This window comes from Notothenia rossii (assembly GCF_949606895.1).
Source record: "Notothenia rossii genome assembly, chromosome: 5".
Classification (NCBI taxonomy): Eukaryota; Metazoa; Chordata; class Actinopteri; order Perciformes; family Nototheniidae; genus Notothenia; species Notothenia rossii.
Window position 1 is genome coordinate 69,729,802 of NC_136903.1, and position 19,912 is coordinate 69,749,713.

Sequence of the window (19,912 nt, forward strand, 5' to 3'; positions counted from 1 at the left end):
TTTCTTCAAACCATCTCCAAAACGATATTGCAGCTTGCATAGAGTCCAGCCCTGAGCAGTAGGTTGGACTATTCTACCTCTAAACCTCCCTTAGTGCGGTCAAACCCTTTGTACTCTCTGAGTGTGTTGATAGACACTGCATGTCAGCGCTGTGCCCCTGGTCAGTGTACGCCTTCTCTCTCTTAACCACCGCACAGCCGCACGACTGTCTGCAGCCTCACAAAGCAACGAAGTAATGAGTCCCATGACAGTCCCGTGGAATAGGCTCTGAATAGGTAATGATGGAGTCTGAAGGTGCTGGAAACAAGGGCTGTGTGTGATCGGGGGTTATAATGTAGTTTCGGAGCATGCTTCCCTCACCTTGTCAGTGAGAGTTGTGCCGGCACAATACCAGCTATCTAACATGTATCTCTGCATGCCTGTGTTGGAGTCATGTTCCCCACACACTGCCCATCAAATCGTTGTCTGATCCCTGTCCCTGGTTAATGGTCGATACATATAATACTCCCCCATATGTATGCTATAGATGCTGCTGGGATCGTAATAGAGGGGTGTAAAGCAAGGCTTCCATAATGCTTTATATTCAGAGGCGGTGGAGCCCAGACAACGACTAACTGACTAGCTGGACTGAGGAACCCTGGGACCTCAGCTGTATCTGTGTTACATTCAAATGAATTGTGTTAATGTGCTATTCTGTGCAGCTCCACTGATTGCATCTTATTGTGTGCGTGTGTGTGGCACATTACTTTTATGAGCCTTTCTATCCACCTGTCTATATATTCCTATCTGTTCTCATGTTTATTATGTATTTATGCTCAGAGAGAAGCTGCCTAGTAGTGCCTAAGGCTCAATTAAAGCCCGGGAGTCGAAGCAGAGGAAAAGTTCTGGGAGGTGAAACAGAGAGAGCAGCGCTGACGCTGATGGACAGGAGTAGACGGTCATCTCTGTACCTTCCAGCTCCAGGGAGGGGGAGTTGAACACATAATGCTCTATTCCTCCATCTCATCTGCACCATTAGACAGAAAGATAGGCCACATATTCCAATTTAGGGCTTATCTCATCATCATCGTTCTTCCATCTCGTTTTACTGCCCTCGAGATTTCACCCTTGTCATCCGACTGGTAATCACAGTTTGGAGAGTTTATTACTGTACAATCTCGTCTCTGTAATTACCTGATCTGTTTGACTGCTGGGAGACTGACTTGCTCGTTCTTACATTTAAGGTGGTTTACTCCGTTACCTTAAAAGAATTGATTTAAAAATACTGCTGCTGGTTTATAATGGTTTGAATTGTTTAGGCCCAAAATACATTTCTGACCTACTGCTACAGTATGAACCATCCAGAACTCTCAGGTCTTCAGGGACTGGTCTGCTTTCTGTCCCCAGTCAGAACTAAACATGGAAAAGTAGCGTTCAGTTATTATGCTACAAATATCTGGAAACCTGCAGGTCCACTGCAACTCTTAATACTTTTAAATCCAGGCTGAAGACTTTTCTTTTTGCCGCTGCTATGAACTATTTATATCTTACACTGCACTGTAACTTTTATTCATGTATTTTGTCTTTTAATGCTTATTTTATCTTTGCTTTTTAATGACTGTTTTTAAATGCCATTTTCTTAATTGTCTTTCATGTTTGTAAAGCACTTTGAATTGCCTTGTGTTGAAAGGTGCTATATAATTAAACTTGCCTTGACTACACATCTATACGCAATTTCCATACCTATCACTTCAAGTGGACCTATCATGCTGTATTTGAATAATATAGTGTAGGACCATACCTATATAAGGCATATTTATACTTTTTATTTTTCAAAATACCAAACAGATCATGCATTTTAGCCATTCCTCATTTCGTTCAATTTAACACTGTCTTTGCATGGGCTGATTCTGTGAGAACAGCACCATCTACAGGCCTGGCATATGTACTACAGCATCTCCAGCGCTTTCAAACGGCATTGTCCGTAGCTGTCTCCTCCTGATTGGTGGAGTTGGCCCAATAGCCGTAGCGCCACTTCTGTGACGTCATAGAAGTGTTCAAATCTGGATCAGATCCGTTGCAGCCCCTTTTTAAGAGATTTGGGTATGGAGGAAAATAGAGAGGGTTGTGTTTTCTGACACTTGGTGAGTTCCCTGGAACACCGGGGACACATGTATAAAAGACGTACAAAAGTGCATTTTGCATGATAGGTCACCTTTCAGTTAAAGCAACAACTTGATTGTTTCATTACATGAAATCAAAATGTCCCCCATATTCAGAGAGGTGGATTGAAACAAATACTAAATTATTGGTGCTCAATGACTTATATATAAAAAATCCTAATAATTATTTGCCATAAGTCATGTCACTATACTCTTTTAAAATAGACTTTTAAAAAGCCTAACAATGCTGATTTGGATATTTGTTCTGACCAGTAGACCACCCTGGTTAATTGACCATTTTTTTCAAAAGTGTTTTATTTTTATATACATATTGCCTTTGCTACAGAACCTAATTTCACCCTATGTCTGGAATAAGAGCCCAGTCTTCTCTGATCGGTTGGCTGGCGGCTCTGTTGTGATTGGTCAACCACTTAGAGATATCTCGCTCCTTAGCCAATCACGTACAATGTGTTAGAGAGCCAGCCAATAGAAGCGCAATTGTTATATAGTGATATCACAATGTCATGGAAGTAAACAAAGGACTACTTCTTCTGAAGTGAACCTTGGGGTTTTAGCCGTTGCAGAACATTTCAATGCTCAAAAACCCATACAACACTCCTTCCATGAAAGGGAAAACCCAATAAGCCTGATAGGGCCTCTTTAAGATGGACCAGCTAATCTCCAAGTTGCTCCTCCTTTTTCAGATATTTAATTGTATTATTAACTGAGTGTTAAACCATCAACATTGTCATTGTTGGTTAATACTTAACCGTTTAATTATTACCATCATAAAAAGGATATTGGGAACATGCAAAATAAAAATGTGAACGCATTATGTTATGAATTATTTGACAAAAATGTATTATGTATGTAATCATAGCTATAGGCGTTTTTAATGAAATCATGTTTCTCACGGACAGTAACATGCTGCTCTTTAATGCTCATCAAGTGAATGAACACCTGCTGTAGCAGGAAACGCTGCACAGAAGTGCTGAGCAGATGAATAAAACGGTTGTTTGTCATCAGGCAATATCCATGATCCTCCGCCTTAAAAGCACCATGTTTCAGTTTTTATCTAAGTATTAAATACATTAACACATTTCCTCTTTCTTAATTTTTCTCTGTAGAGGTCGCAAGCTTTTCATGAGGGGAGTTTAATCAGGACACAAACATAGACCAGAGGTTTTTCTGCTTATGTCAGCATTGATCAACAAAAGCTATGGCGAGTGAGGGAAAGGAGAAGTGGAGATGGTGAAGGAATGCATAAAAAAACTACTAAGAGCCTGTCAGCCATAAATCTTATGACTCCTTAGCAATGGAGTGCCTGCAGAATGGTTGCAGGGGGCTTTACCTCGTCCTGTCCATCTGTTAAAAGTCTGTCTCTTACGGTGGGATAGGTGTGTGGCAATGTGGTGTGTTTGTGTATGCACGTGTAATTTTTCTATCTGTCTTAGGTGGGGTTGCAAGGGCCAGCTGGTTAGAGGATGAAGATTGGCCCCTCAACAATCTGTGAAGGGACCCATTCAGTTAACTCATGCTATTGATCAAGGATAACAGAAGCAGGGCGCTCACTAACTGGACCAATTCACTGTGCACAGTCTTTACACCACAGTAAGCTGCACCACACAGCAGCAACTATAGGCTCATGCATACTCTGATCACACACACACACACACACACACACACACACACACACACACACACACACACACACACACACACACACACACACACACACACACACACACACACACACACACACACACACACACACACACACACACACACACACACACACACACACACACACACACACACACACACACACACACACACACACACACCACCCCCCCTCCTTGGGTATACGGAAATTTTTCCTTGTCAGGAACCTGCTTGAGGAAAAACACCAATGGTAAACTCTGCTGATTTCAGCAGGATAGGGATTTAAGCATCATACCTGCATGGCATTGTTAGTGTGAGAGCCCCTTTACTCTGCTCGATAAAGTCATCCATACAAATGTAATTATGCTTTTTCTGGGTTCTGGGAGCTGATGTTCGGCTCGTGGTGAAGATATCAAAAGGGCGGTGGAGCTCAAATCCCCAAAGAGCTTTAACTGACTGGGGATAAACCACACTGACCCTGTTACATTTGCAGATAAGATTTGGGTCAAATACAAGCAGCAACCACCACGGCTGAGTGAAGAAGTCAATGTGAACATGCATTAAGAGACACCTCTGTGGTCGCCTAGTGCCACTAGTGGGGGGGGGGGGGGGAATGTTTGTTGCTTTCGCAAACATTTTACATATCAATATAGCAAAAATCGCAACAATCAGAGGTAGTAGAAGTACTCAGATCTTGTACTTAAGTGAAAGTAGTAGTTCCAGTGTAGAAATAGTCTGTAATAAGTAAAAACCCTGCATTGAAAATGTCTCTCAAGTAAAAGTACAAAGTATTGGCATCAAAATATACTTAAAGGATCAAAAAACATTTCTGCGTTGGTATTCAACAGATAATGGAATAGAATGGCTGCCATACATGTTAGGATTTAAGAAACATTTAGAGTGGTTAGAGTGGATTTTTCAAGAGCTGCATTGTATGTTTTGATAATAATTATTGATCTTTAAAGTGTTATCAAAGCTGGTAAATGTGCAGCTAGTTGTAATTACGTGAATTTACTCCAGGTGTAACTAAAGTCTGATTTAAGTGTTGATTATATTTACATCAATAATCCAAATCTGGAAAGTAATTAAAAGGTACAAAATGTATGTAGTGGAGTAAAAGTACACAATTTACCTCTGAATTGTAGTGGAGAAGAAGCACAAAGTAGCATAAAATGTTAATACTCAAGTATAGTACGGCAACATTTTACAACATATTAATAAACATACAATTGCACAATGGGGGCATGTGTGAGAAAAACAGCTATATGCTATACAGTAGTCTTTCAATAGTCATAACTCACATCTATTTATTATCCCCAACTAAGAAATCCAATTTACAATGTTGTTCATGAGGTTTTACGTTTTATTTCAGAAGGTTACAATTATTGAACCACAATTGATAAAAACTAGTGTTGATGTCACGATTAAAAGGACCTTGTACGTACATGAGTTAACGTTAGCTGTAAAATGAGCACAGATAAATCTCTCCGCAGATTAATAAAAAAAAAAGTACTCTTATTCTCCACAGTAAAGGTCAACCATCCAAGTGCAAAAGCGAGACACATTTTGGTGTAAATGCTCACTAAATCTGAAAAGCTATTGTGGTATTATTTTTTGAAATCACTCCCGATTGCTTATTTGTTCCTCTGCCTCTCATCCCCGGCCTCAGCACAACTCTACTTAGTTGAACCTTTTTGTATGAGTATTGACCTTCCTATGAGTATACACCATGTAGAAAATAGGGGCCAGAGAAATTATCCCAGTTCCACGTTTAGATCTTCACAATCATAATGCGTCTTAATCAATTTTTGTCTAAACGTAAAAGTACTTGCACAGCTGTAGTTCTTTTATGAGTTATCGTGCACTGCAACGTTTCAATAGTTCATTCGAACCTCTTTATTGTGAGGGAAAAAAGAAAGCCCTGCACAATTTTGTACACATGCCCTTTCCTGGGCCCATTGTCTGAGGACGGTTCTGTTCCTTAACCTTTCCCTGGTGATGCATGAGCTAAGAGGGGTGGCTGCAGGCCGGAGAATCCGTACTGTCAGAGCGGAGTCAAGTATGGCACAATAGGAATAGGAAAGCCATAAACAGGACTGTGATGTTTTTAATTGGCTTTAAATAATTAAGAATATCTGTATTGAACTCCTCTCCTTCCAATGTGTCTGATTCAAGTGCACCTTATGAAATATTTTACATATTTTTTGCTGTTCTATTTTATTTCACATAACTATCTTGGCATTTTCGACAATTGGGCATACAAAAGAAGGAATTTGAAAGTGTCACTTTGGTTTCTGGAAAATTGTGACAGGCTTTTGGGAAACATAATATTTAGATGATGGCAAAATTAGTAGGCTTTGTCAGATTTAGTTTGTAAACACAACATTCAAAAGTGTCCTCTCTACCCCAGTTGATCGAGGGTTAAGTTTCTCTCCAGTGGGTGAAAATGAACCACAGATCACTTTGTTCAGTGTCTGCTTTGTGCTTTGACTCTCTGAATTTGTATTTGTTTCTTTGTCATTTTTGTAGCTTTCTCTTGGATGCATTTTTACGATCTGGCATTGGGTGGTTATGTATGGAGGTTGATATGCAGATATATCCTAAAAACAGTCTGTGGGCAGGATCCCTGCAGATTATAGACACCGCTGCACACTTATAGGGGGTCACAAAACCAGCACATAACAAGAGCTTAAGAATGACACTGGAGATAGGCAACATTATGACATAAAGCATGATTAGTCATCTGTACGATTTATTTGTACTAAAATAAACGTGGCCGGTTCAATTACAGTAGATACACCTAGCTAAAGCTAATACAGTGTAATAAACAGTCTTCCAATAAACGCTACTTTGATGAATTTCATAAGTTCAGTTTTTGGTGAAACCCCATTTATAGGCTCCGCTATATAACCAAATAATATGTCTGTATAAAGCAATACAGTTCAACACACGACACAAACTAAACCCCCACCATTTTTAATATAGTAGAATTAACACTATAAAACAGTATTAAGAAACTGAACACGAAGGCAGGATTTATTGCAGGACTAAATATACACAGCATTATGTGTACCTAATAAACTGAAACTGTGTGTAGTGAAAAACAGATAACACCGTTTTGTATCCTCATTTGTCACAAGTCTTTCTGCAATAAGCGCTTCATAATAACTAAATAATGTCTGTATTTATCACATTTCCTGACCTGCATAATGTTCCATATCTAAAATGCTTGTTTTTCATAATCATAAAGATGCATGCTCGCATACCGTCTCCTTAATGTGTGTTATTTCTTTCTGAGATACATAACTACTCACCTACCAGGCAAGTACATAGCCACTGCTATAGTAGAGGCTTATCATTTGGAGGCAATTTCACACCATTCCGCACCTAATTGAACAGTCTGTTTGTTACACTTCCATTTTCCCCTCTCCACCCTCTCGGCAAGCCTGTGGGACAGGCCTGAGAAATGACACTCTGCGTCTCATTGAGCATCCTCAAGCTCAAACAAAGCTCACAGAGCCACACACAGGAGCCTCGCATGGCTGCCTTGACTCATTGCTTCTACTTTGTCTGCCTGTGAAGGAACGCAGCAGACAATAGGAGGTAGAGGAAGAGGGAGGGTTTGGTTTGGGGAGAATCTTTTTACGCTGATCGTCAAGGCTATCTTGAAACATGGTGAAATGTGTGGTTTAAAAAAAGAAAGGACCAAATAATATAAAGAAATTCATGATGTGTACATGCACCCACTTAATGTCCTACTACGTGTCTCACTAAATGTCAATAACTCCAATTATGAGAAAAACTCTCCCATATCAATGCAGAGACTGAGTGAGATGATGAGCCTGCAGTCAGTGAATCCTAATTCATTAATCCTAATTAATATCCCTCTAATTGGGAGATAGCTGAATGTTGATCAGCTTGAGTGGAGAGAGGCGGGAAGTCACAAAAATACTTAATTGGGCTACTGATTGGCCAGTGCTAATTGAAGACGAGCTAAGAGAAAGTGAAGAAGTGGAAAAAAGCGGAGCACTGGGAGGCACAAAAGGAAACGGGGCTGTTGATGATGGGAACGCTACGACACTTCTGTACGGTGTGAGATGTTGTTCCAATTAAAGCACTGAGAATCTGTCTTTCTGCTTGCCTCTCGCTCTCCACATGTCTCTGCTTGTTAATTACTGGTGGGAGTTTTGAACAATCTGCTTCTAAAAACAAAGTGTCTGCTTTTATCTTTTAAAAAAAAGTAATTCAACAGATTTATTTAAGATATGGCTGCAGGAAGGGGAGATTACAACTTTTTCAAAACCTTAAACTGGGGCTGCAAGTGAAAGTTTAATATAATGGCATTAATATTGTTATGTAGACCAGCGTTAATATTACCACGCTGTTATCTTTTGACAGATAAATCTTCGTGTTGACACTGACATTATGTGCCAAAGTTATGAACAATTCATCGATCATTTCGGACAGCCTAGCCTGTATGAGCACTCCAAAACCAATGGACGAAAAAACCTTACGATGCATTTATGTTATACTATAAATCAGTAGGCCTATCAAGGTTTTCAGTCGCAGACAATAGATACACTAGTAGATGAATAAAGAATAGATAAGATTATTACCTGTCAAAAAATGATCTTTCGATCAGTGGCTCTCAACCATAGACTGTAAATGAACGTAGTGTCACCCATAGGTTTCTGCTAGGTTGCTGGGAAGCCCTTAGGCGGCGGAGTCGGCCGCTGCCGTCTCGACAGTGACGTCAGAGTCTAACTCCTGCATGCTCCAGCCTGATCCAAATAAGGGCAAAGAGGCGGGACCTGCTGCCACCGAGCTGGTAGCTCCAGAGCTAGCTGAGGCTACCAAGCTAAGCTAACATGCTCAGCAGTGCTGCTCTTTGATGCTAGCCGACTAACCTATGTCTGTTGCTCCCGGTCTGCACATTTTACGTTGCCTAAGGTAAGTGAACATGAAACTATTCAGCAAAACTTTCAATAATAATCTAAGGTATTGAGTTTTGGGATAATACTTGCATACAAATCTTAAAATGCCTTCAGGTTTCTAAAATGTGAAATACAGTAATTTCGTAACTTATTCGTAACGTTATTTAAAAAAAACTGAGCCACTCCTTAGAGCTAACTTCATATTTCTTATTGTCTAAAACATTTATTACACACATTTCCCCTCCTTCACAGTGTGGATCAATTGAAACAGCGTGGATGTCCAGAGAGCTGTAGAGACTTTGGGAGAAACCTCAGTGTGACGGATGTCCTGTCTGTGGGTTTGGCTGGAGAGGACTGAGGTGGGGCGGTCTTTCTCTGGTAGGAGGACCAGGCCTGATGGAAGAGGACCAGGCCTGATGAAGAAACCAACAAACTGCACCTGTGAGCCTATACTGGGCACAGCTGTCCCAAACAAATTATGGTCCTGTTTGACTACACCCTATTCAGTGTGCAGATCTTTGTGTTCACAATAAAAGTGTAGTTTATTAATGAATGTCTTGTATTGGTCTTTAATCTCATATCAGCTTTTCATGTTCTTCTTGCCCCTTGTGAAAACGGTGAGCCAATTGTGTCCTTCAGGTATGTCCTTTCCTAACAGAAATGACAAGAAACATAAAACATAGGAAATTATTGCAGAGTAAGTGTGTTATTTATGAAAGAGGTGCGTTAAAGGGCTGTAGAAATAAATACAAAATGATTTGAGTGTGTTTTTGAAACTCATCACTTTGTGTTGGGGAATAATTTGCACTACATGTCCTCCTTCGCCCTCTGACGCAGCTGACCAACCTTGAGCAGCCGTTATCTCCCATAAGGAGGGGCTGCCCTAGCATATTGTCGATGTTGCCAGTTGATGACCGGGCACCTCTCTGTCAGAGATAGTTATTGTTGTGGGACACCTGGAACACACCCTTCTCGGGGTGTAGATGACCCCGAGCCATAAGCGACAACAAATGTGATTGAGTGTCCTCAGTCTATCTATTGAAGAATGTTGATTATTACACTCTGAACTAGTTAAAACCTTGAGCTACAGGAGGGTTCCTCAGAATTGATTGTGGCATCTCAACCGTGTGGTCAACTCGTGGCCCGTGACATGTCTTGTGGATTCTGCGGCCGAAGCTCCAAATAAACCGTCAGTGTTTGCCATCAAAGCTCCAGCTCTCCTCGTGTCTCTCTGAGTCCTTGCTTCAGAAGTTTCTCCCACACTTTGTACTACAAAGATAATCAGATTAGGAATTAACAGTCTGCAGTTAATCAACATTAAAATATATGTTATTATTAAAATAATATTCAACTGTTATCAGAACTTAGTGCAACTGTAGTGTGATGCTGTTCGGTTGTCTCACTCCATTAACCACTTTTACCACATTTTTACAGACAATATGTAGAGACAAATGGTAGTAATGTTCGCAAAGTAAAATAATAATTGCCTTAAATACATTGAGATGTGAAAGCTGACAAAAAAAATCATGTTGCTTGGTAAAATCTAAATGTAACCTTTTGCGTGGAAGGAACACTCAACTTCCCTGATGTGTCAGTATTTAGTCATGTTTAATGGAATGCATATTAGTGTATTATAGTTGTTACTTTATCTATTTAAACAAGAATTTTTCTCGATTCTTTGTAAAGTATGAAAGGGGTCTTTGTGCCTTTCACTCCATGCTGAATTTCACTGAAGTTAGGAATCTCGGTCTGTCTCTCGTGTTCAGCATCCTCTGGTCTGTCTGCATCACCTGGAAACTTTAAACAAACAGATATTAAAGTAACAATGTGTTGGTCACAGACTTTTTTACATGCAAACGTCATGTCCTAATCTTTTTGATTATCCTTACAAATATTATTAAAATAATATTATTGTGTATTATTGCATAGTTGGGGTCCTTTTTATTTTACTGTTACTTTGGAATAGTTTTTCATGAGACAGTCAAATTAAATATATGTCCTATGCCATATTCACATTCATTTGTAACACACACGTAAGGGTAAAAGACAAACAACTTTAAAAAATGTAATGCAATGAATAAGGTTAATTGTCACAGAAGCACACATAACGTCATATCTAATATTTAAACAAATCATTTCCTTGTCCCTAAAGCATTGACTACGCAATGTTCCGTCCTTTAATGCAGGCATTAAGTTACATGTTCACGTTCTGCTGCTACAATAAGTCGGTTTCTCCAGTGTAATGGTAATAAAATGATTAGTAAGTATTGGTAATAATATTAATAAAAACAACAACGTTTGGGTTTGTTCGTTTAGTATGATGGTAACGTCAAGCAGTAAGGTTCCTCTAGCTCGTTAGCTGAATAAAAAGACCAGTAAGAAATAAAGTGCTTGAATTTCACTTACTGAAGAAACAGCATTCAGGGACGGTCTGTTTTAACCGCAGAGCAAGATAAGTCCGATATTTAAATGAAGAATGCTCCACGAGGCACCAACACAACAAACACGTCCGAGTTCAAGTTGTGTTCCCTGGATCAGCCGAGCAGTTGAGCCCCTGTAGCATCCTGGAGCTTACTGAGCTAACGGAGCTAATAGCAGAGAGACAGAAAGCTCCCACTACCTGTTAGCATCTGGCATCTGTTAGCATCTAGCTCTCCTTCTTACAAACATTTAGCCATCCCTGCTTATACAAGTAGTAGTTTTAGTTTTCTGCGATCTGCGGAGGCCTACTCCCACCTGTCGAGTGCGGCTGTGCTGGGGTGTTTTTCCCCCGGAGACATCGCGAAGAGACAGAGCGGCTCAACCTGTTGCTGCCTGCGAGCTGCGATCTACGGAGGCCTGCTCGTCGCGAAGAGATGGAGCGGCTCCACCTGTTGCTGCCTGCGATCTGCGATCTACGGAGGCCTGCTCCCACCTGTAGAGTACGGCTGTACTGGAGAGGTTTTTACCCCGGAGTCGTCGCGGAGAGACGTAGTGGATCCACGATTCGGGCTTGGCCTGCTTCCACCGGGCGTGTGCTGCTGTGCAGAGGAGGATATTACCACGGCTGGGGCCTGCTTTCCACCTGTCCTGGTTCTGCTGTTGCAGAGGCCTGCTTTCACCCCGGGGATACCACGGAAGGACCGGAGTGCTTCCACGCTGCTGCTTTCGCCTGTCCTTTGCTGCTGTGCTGATTTGCTCCAGGAATATCGCGGATACTGTGTGCTGGTCTGGGAAAATGGCCCATATCGGGATTCTGCTGTGCCTGTTAACTGTTTTGGACAATGAGAAGATCTCTAGTCATTCTGAGAAGTCTACTGGATTCAGGTCTGTTCTGCCACCCGCAATGGGCATCCCCTGCAAAGGTTCGGATGTGTTGCACAAACAATTACCGGTTGCCTTGTCAAAGACAATCTGCTCGACAAAATATATTTTTCTTTTTTGTTTTCCTGCGATGATGGTTCTTCAGGACTGCTTCTTAAGCTCAAATCGCACTCTCGCAGACTTTTACCGGTGTTTCTAAAGTAGATGACAATGTATGTGTGTCGTCCCTAATAAATCCTCCCTAATTGATCTCATTCTAACTAATGTTCCCTATAAATACTCATCTGTGGGAGTATTTGCGAATGATGTGAGTGATCACTGTGCTGTAGCCACAATTAGGGACACTAAGGTCCAAAAGGTTAAACCTCGTATTATTATTATTAAGAGAGAAATAAAACATTTGGAGCAGGGTTTTGTTCATGATCTGTTTGGGTTTGAATGGGGAAAAATCGATCTGTGTGCTGATGTTGAAACTGCATGGTCTTATTTTTATCTTGGTTTTATGGAGATCATTGATAGACATGCACCCCTGCGTACATTTAGAGTAAAGGGACGAGACAATCCTTGGTTTTCTGCTGAACTGTCTAGTCTCCTTCATGAGAGAAACAAGGCCTGGCCAAAGGCTAGGAAATCAGGCTCAGAGGTAGAATGGCTACGCTTTAGACAGCTAAGAAATAGCTTCACTTCACATGTGAGAAGTGCTAAGTCTAAGTATTATTTTATCAGTTACCACAGAAAACCAAAATAATCCTAGGACATTTTGGAAAACCATAAAATCAATATCCACCGGTGAGATCCGTAATAAGCTACCTCCTTGCCTTACCACAGCATCTGGCACTATATCTGACAGGGCCACCATGTTAAATTGCTTTAATAAGCATTTTGTGTCCTGTGGTTCTCTGTTTGATTCTGTTTCTAACTCTGCTTCTGTGAACACCCCAATCCGTGACTCTGAACAATGTGGTCTGGAAAACCCTTTCAGTTTTACTCCTTTTACTGTTGGTGTTGTTCATGAAGCATTAACCAAGTTAGATCCTAAGAAACTGGCTGGCCCGGACAACGTAGAACCTTTCTTTTTAAAGATAGCTGCAGATTGTATTGCTCTTCCTCCCACTACTCTTTTTAACCTCTCCCTCAACACAAATGCAATTTCAAAAGTATGGAAGTCAGCTTATGTCTTGCCTTTACTAAAAGGAGGGGAGGCAACTATTTTAAATAACTATAGGCCAATCTCTAAATTGTCAGTTCTGGCGAAGGTGCTCGAACGCCTAGTGAGTGAACAAGTAAAGGAGTTTTTATGTAAAAATGACATCTTGTCTAAACATCAGTCACGCTTTAGAAAGCAACATAGCACCATCACTGCCACAATGAAAGTGGTGAATGACATTACGAGTATTTTAGATAATAAGCAGAGTTGTGCAGCTCTATTTATTGACCTGTCCAAAGCATTTGACACCGTTGATCATCGCATCTTAAAGCAGAGGCTACTCAGTATTGGCATATCCAGCCTTGCAGTGGGGTGGTTTGTGAACTACCTCTCTGAAAGGTCCCAATGTGTTCACTTTGATGGGCTGTCTTCTGAGTTGTTAAACATTGCTAATGGTGTTCCTCAAGGTTCTGTTTTAGGTCCACTTTCATTCCTATATATATCAACAGTTTAGGTGAAAATGTGAATGAAGCTACTTTACATTTTTATGCGGACGATACCGTGATGTACTGTGCAGGTCCCTCCATTAAGGAGGCTGGTGTTAAATTACAGGCTATTTTTAACGTTATTCAGACTCAGCTCGCTGAGTTTAAGCTTCTTTTAAATGTTGATAAAACCAAGGTAATGCTATTTTCAAAAGCTAAAAAGACACCAGAGCCTGTTTTAGATATTGTTACTATGCAAGGACAAGTACTAGAAGTGGTTACCTGTTACAAATACCTTGGTATCTGGCTTGATGATTGTCTTACTTTTAAACTTCATCTCAATAACCTGCTTAAAAAGCTGAGGGTTAGACTAGGTTTCTTTTTCAGAAACAAGTCCTGTTTCTCGCTTGAGGACAGGAAAAGGCTAGTCATTGTGACCTTTTTCGCTCTGCTGGACTATGGTGATTTGTTGAATATGAATGCACCTGCCTATTGCCTGAACAAGTTAGATGCCGCCTATCACAGCACACTGAGATTTGTCACAAATTGTAAAGCACTTACACATCACTGTACCCTGTATGCCAAGGCAGGTTTGCCATCACTTACTGCAAAGAGGCTCAGTCATTGGTACGCGTTTATTTATAAAGCTTTGTTGGGTAAACTCCCGTATTATATCTGTTCACTGATAACAGAGAGTTGCAAGCAGCTATTGTCTGAGATCGCATGATGTACTATTGTTAGATGTGCCAAGAGCAAGGACTGTCTTAGGTAAGACAGCTTTTATGTGCGCAGCTCCACTTGCTTGGAACAATCTTCAGCAAGAATTGAAAGTGAGCAATCTCATTCCTCTGCATGTTTTTAAAGCTAGGCTAAATGAAATGCTTGTTGATACTATGGGCACTTGTAAATGTCTATAACTATGTAAATGTATCCTGTAAATATAATGTATGATGTCCTTTATTGTTTTATGTTTCATGTGGAACCTATATGCTGCATGTCTCCCTTGAAAAAGAGATCTATGATCATGGGACCAATCTCGTTAAATAAAGGTTTGAAATGAAATGAAACTAGAAGCAGTCACTCAAGGTGACCACGCCCTAATTTATGCAAAAACGTGAAGACCTAATATAACTAAAAGGGTTGCGTTATAAAACAATTCACTCACCAATCCATTGTCATGAAGGTGGAATCTAACTATATCCAGAATACTTTTTATTGCATCCAGGGGTAGACACATGTTTATTTCTGCTGTAAAGTTGGGCATTTTAACATGGGGGTCTATGGAAATTGCTCCTTTCTGCAGCCTGCTACTACTGGCCACTAGATTAACCGCAGTTTAAGGCACTTCCTAATTGGCCTCCCGGCTCTGCCCCATAGTTTGCCACTTGCTCTCAACCATAGACTGTATATATAAAGCTCTCAACTGGTGGGACCCCAGACCCGGACCCATTTCGAGTGGGTTGCAGATGTGCGAGTGAAATTGTATTTTTGTTGAAAAAAGTCAAACTTTTATTTTGAAGGCCTGATTTTCTAACGCTGCGCACGCAGTAGCCGTTTGACTGGAAATGCCGGAGACCATAAACGGTTTTGAAAACTTCTGTCACGTAGTGATCATCTTCTCAATAAAGTATCTATGCTGATGCTTTTTCGAGTCTTCTGGCCAATCAGAATCAAGATAACGGCATGGTGTTTTTGCCGGAAGTCCTGACGGAGAATAACTTTGCGGTAGAACTACTCTTTATACATCCATGGATACAACTTCAGATACAAAACGAACAAGTAATGAAATACGACCCCCGGTTTGATGATTGACAGGTCACAGAACAATGGGGCCATCTACCATTATCCACAATTTAAAGTAAGTCACACAGCCTCTTTCCTCTTCTCTCTGTGAGGAGCAGCAGGTTCAGCTGTCAGAAAAAGTAAAAAACAAAAAATGGCATAAAATATTATTAAATATGTGTAGTATGTAGCAATAGATTTTTTTTATTTTCTTCTCAGAGTGTACCAGAATGCGCAGTCTGTATGTAAGCATTTCAAAAAATCTCCGGGGGAGAATCCCCCCTGACCCCCCTTCTGGTGTTGGGTTCTCAGCATGTCTCATTTTTCATGTTTGCTTCCAAGTGTGCCTTTTTATGTTATACAGTTCAACTTTGATTCTAGAAACTTGATGACCATCATCAGAATAAACTTTTTTTTAAAGCATACTTTAATTCTGTGAAGGGATATAAGGGATATATGCACTGCACTTTAATTAAAATTGTATGCTGGAAGCATATTACTGCACAATTTTTTGTTGAATCGATTTGAGTGGTTCAACATTTTGGGTCACGATTTATTGACGAAGGAAAAAATTGAGTCCCGAGCCGAGGCTTGACCAGTTGAGAACCACTGCTTTAGATAATGTGGCTGTCCAATGAAAACCAAGATTAAGAATTACTCAAATCAACCAAAGCATTAAATACTTAACGGATGTTCTGGCCATTGGGGATGAGGTATCAAGCTATAAACACAACACTGATATAATATGTCCAAAAAGAAAATGACCACTTATGACGTAGAAGGTAAAAATAAAATGAAAATATGATGATGATTCTTATCTACTATTTTGCTGGCAGAGCTACTGATCTATTTTCATACATTTCAGCAGTACAACATCATTAATCTTCACCAGGATTGTTTCTCAGTGTGAACACAGAGCCAATTATATAGATGTCACTAGGGCTAATGTCAAAATAAGGTGATGTGAATATGATGATTAAAAAAAAACACATTCCATCACCTCTCCCCCATGGTTTTCAATGGAGTATATGGATCAGAAGTTTAAAAATGCAATTCATTATAAAGCAGCAGAAGCAGTATGAAATGTTCCCTTCTGAGATACAGTCAACTTATGGGATTTTTTATTTTTACAAGTGAAGTCGTTTCGTGGGTTCCCTTTAAATAGGGGCCCTATTATGCTCCTTGGGGTTTTCCCTTTCCTGTGATGTTATATAGGTTTTTGTGGACGAAAATGATCTGCAAAGGCTAAAATCCCAAAGTTCCTCCCCTGTCTGAAACACCTAAAATGCACTTCTTTGTTTACTGCTGTAACATCGCTACGGTATGTCACACTTGCTCTTCTTTTGGCTAGTGCTCCAACACATTGTAGGTGATAGGCTTAGGGGGGGGGGGGACATCTCTATGCGGTTGACCAATCACAACAGAACCTGCCAAGTAATTTATCTGAGCAGACACAGCTCTGGTTTCCGACAGAGGGTGAAAAGAGGTGCTGCAGTACAGGCAGTATGAAAAAAATAAAGCCCTTTTTGAAGATTAAAGCATGCAAATATGTCAAAGTAGAGGCAGAAAATACAAAAATGAAACCTGAAATGTCAGCATAATAGGGTCTGTTTACCATAAAGTGAGCGTAAAGCTTTCGTTTTGAAAAAAGTAGCCTCATCCTGACCTTCCTGTTAGGATACATCACATTCTGAGGCTTTTATTTAAAAGAAAACTAGGTCCTTGACTGGAACCAAAGAAACTCTGCCTTAACCTCTTAAGCCCGAGGGTCCCCCCAGTGGACCCCTCCCACCGTTTTTTTACGAGACTATGTCTCAGGGCTTCTTAACATTTATGAAACTATTAATTTTCCATACCCTTTTAACGGGAATAAACTCAGCTAACTGACAATATGAACCATTTTTAGCTAAAAGAAACACAAGAGTAATACCAAACCTTTGAATTGGCATGGAGCGAAAAATGCTAACTAATGCTAACGGACTTTTGCACAGCACTCACGGTAGAAATGCCCTTATTACTTATCGTAACTGCACAAACAAGATATCCGATTAAAGCTGAGACTCCACAGATTCCACACATGTAATGTCATCACTGTGCGACCCCGAATTCGCGGAGCTATCAGCCAGAGAAAGTAAACAACATCCGGTTTCAAAAATATTAAAATAATTACGTCTTACCTTTTTTGATTTGTGATCAAAAGGTGTATTCAACGGAATAAAAACGCCGCTCAAGGTTAATCCAATGTCTTTGTGTCACGTAATGTTTTTTACTGATAATCCATCATCATATTTATGGCAATATACTGGGTATAAAGTTTTGCCGTCCAGGCTTGTACTTTCAGATATGCTTCGTTTGCTTCTCTATTACGTCTGCAATGGTAATGTTTACTTGGATTTGGGAACTGCCCATTGATTACATTACATCTATTGGATGTAATGCTTAAGAAAAAGGTGTAAATCATCCAAATCAACCAATGGATTCCAGAGATATGGTTCTGCGTAAAGTATAAAGAATGCCAGCCGGCGTAAGCACATTACGGAGCAGACTCTATGCAGTGTTTACTACGTAAGGAAGCAGGAATTGCAGGACTCAGAGCGCATAGAGCGGACAACAGAAAAAAGAGTATGTTTTTTTTCTTCACAACAGTTGTATTTGGATGGAATGAATACCTATAGTGATAATTCAAAGTAATAAAATGATTTTTACAGTGAAAAAGGTCAAATTGAACTGATGGTTCCCAAATTACCCAGAGGTGAGTATTTTTTTAAACCTCTCTAAAAAGGTCAGATTTCACTTGTTTTGCATCAATCTTGATACAGGGTACTTATTATATGTTATAGTTTGGATTCCTAAAACTTTTTACAACTTGTTGACGCTTGCCGGCAGGCGTGTCTGAAACTCGACCAAAAACCAATCACATGAATCTCCCGCCCCGGACACAGAAGCAGCCGTTTGATTGGCTAGAGCTTGTACTGGCATATGATTTGATTGGCTGACGCTTCTGCCGAGGCGTCAAAAGTTGAACATTGCTCAACTTTTGCAGCGAGCAATGCCAGCAACGCTCCACGTCGCTTCCCACTATGCAGTTCGGCGGAAAGTGACGTCACCCCATTCAAATTGAATGGTGAAGCGTCAACGCACGCCGCTGTGTAGACAGGTTGTTAGTCTACTAACCCATCATTCAAGGGTGGTTTTCACTATAAGTAATGGGGTTTTTTTTAGGCGGACATTAGAGTTTACATGTTTTTACTATGTTCCAGGGCCATATTCACCATATACATTGGGGGGGACACATCCCCCCAATATTCAGATACACTCAAAATGTCCCCCCCAATAAATAGCAAAAAAAAAAAAAAAGTTTACATTTTTTAATTTTTTAATTTTTTAATTAAGATAATATTGCTTCTTTATTTTGTTTAATTGTATACTTGAAAATCTATATTTTCTGTTATTGTGAACTTCACCAAAATGATATTTCTTTTCAAATGTAAATTGGTTCCTTATTTTGTACCCGGGGGTGTATTTCGCTGTTGCACGTCTGAGTCCACCTTCAGTTAGCTTGATGCTCCAAGCAGGTCAGTCATGTTTTAATTTGCCCTCCATCAGTTCTGGTATCTTTTCTAGTTAGCCCTAAAGTAATCTATATTATTTTTATTTCGTAATGGTAATGTTAATGAACCCTCCGGTTTAGCTTCTTTGTGTAAGTAACTTTTAGTTCTGATGTTAAAACCGAACTTTTCAGGAATAGTAGTGTCAGCTATGTGGAAAATGACGGTGTCGTTTTGGATGTAATCCAATAGATATTTATTCATGTGGATTATTTCTATTTTATTTTGTAATTTGTAGGGTGTGGAAAGATTTAAAACTGTGATGTGTGACACCTATGGAATACCAAAGGTGCCAGAATTAATTAAATAATAAATACTCTACAATTATTATGAAATAGTATTTCATAATCATCAGAAGCATTTAAAAGATACTCACACACAGGAGGTTTGCAGTGTGCATCATAGCTTGTGCTGGGTTTAGAATGCTCAGAATGTTTAATTATCTTATATCCAGCGCTGCTGACCCGTATTAATCACATCAGCAACTGCAGATCGCCGAGGTCAAGCTGTAAGCATGAGCAAGAGAAAGGGTGGCAGTGACATTAGACAGTTTTTTGGGCAGCCTCAAGTTAAGAGCAGTGAGAAAGTGAGTATTGTTACCAGTCAGATAGCTTGTTTACTGATAATATTTCTTCCATGTTCACTCTGGTGTGTTCAGAGTAAAGAGAGAGAGGGAGAGAGAGAATGTGAGCATGGCGACCGGACAGGGAGAGTGTGCGCCGGTGTCATTGAGGTAAGCCAGAAAGGAGCTATATTGATGGTTAAGACAGAATAATGACAACATAGCAGTCTAATGTTAATGTACAGACTCCTGTGTCCCCCCATATGTATAATGTGTATCAACAGTCTT

The 19,912-nt window shown here is 40.1% G+C and overlaps 1 protein-coding gene and 1 long non-coding RNA gene across 4 annotated transcripts in view; one reads left to right on the top strand and one right to left on the bottom strand.

Moving 5' to 3' along the window:
* LOC307041007 (neurexophilin-4-like) overlaps positions 1 to 19,912 on the bottom strand; it is a 150,002-nt gene that overhangs the window by 60,538 nt on the left and 69,552 nt on the right. The window lies entirely within an intron of this gene.
* On the top strand, positions 5,272 to 9,290 carry LOC307041008. The gene is made up of 2 exons (XR_013808667.1): positions 5,272 to 8,753; positions 8,990 to 9,290. It is a non-coding gene; the product is annotated as an uncharacterized lncRNA (long non-coding RNA).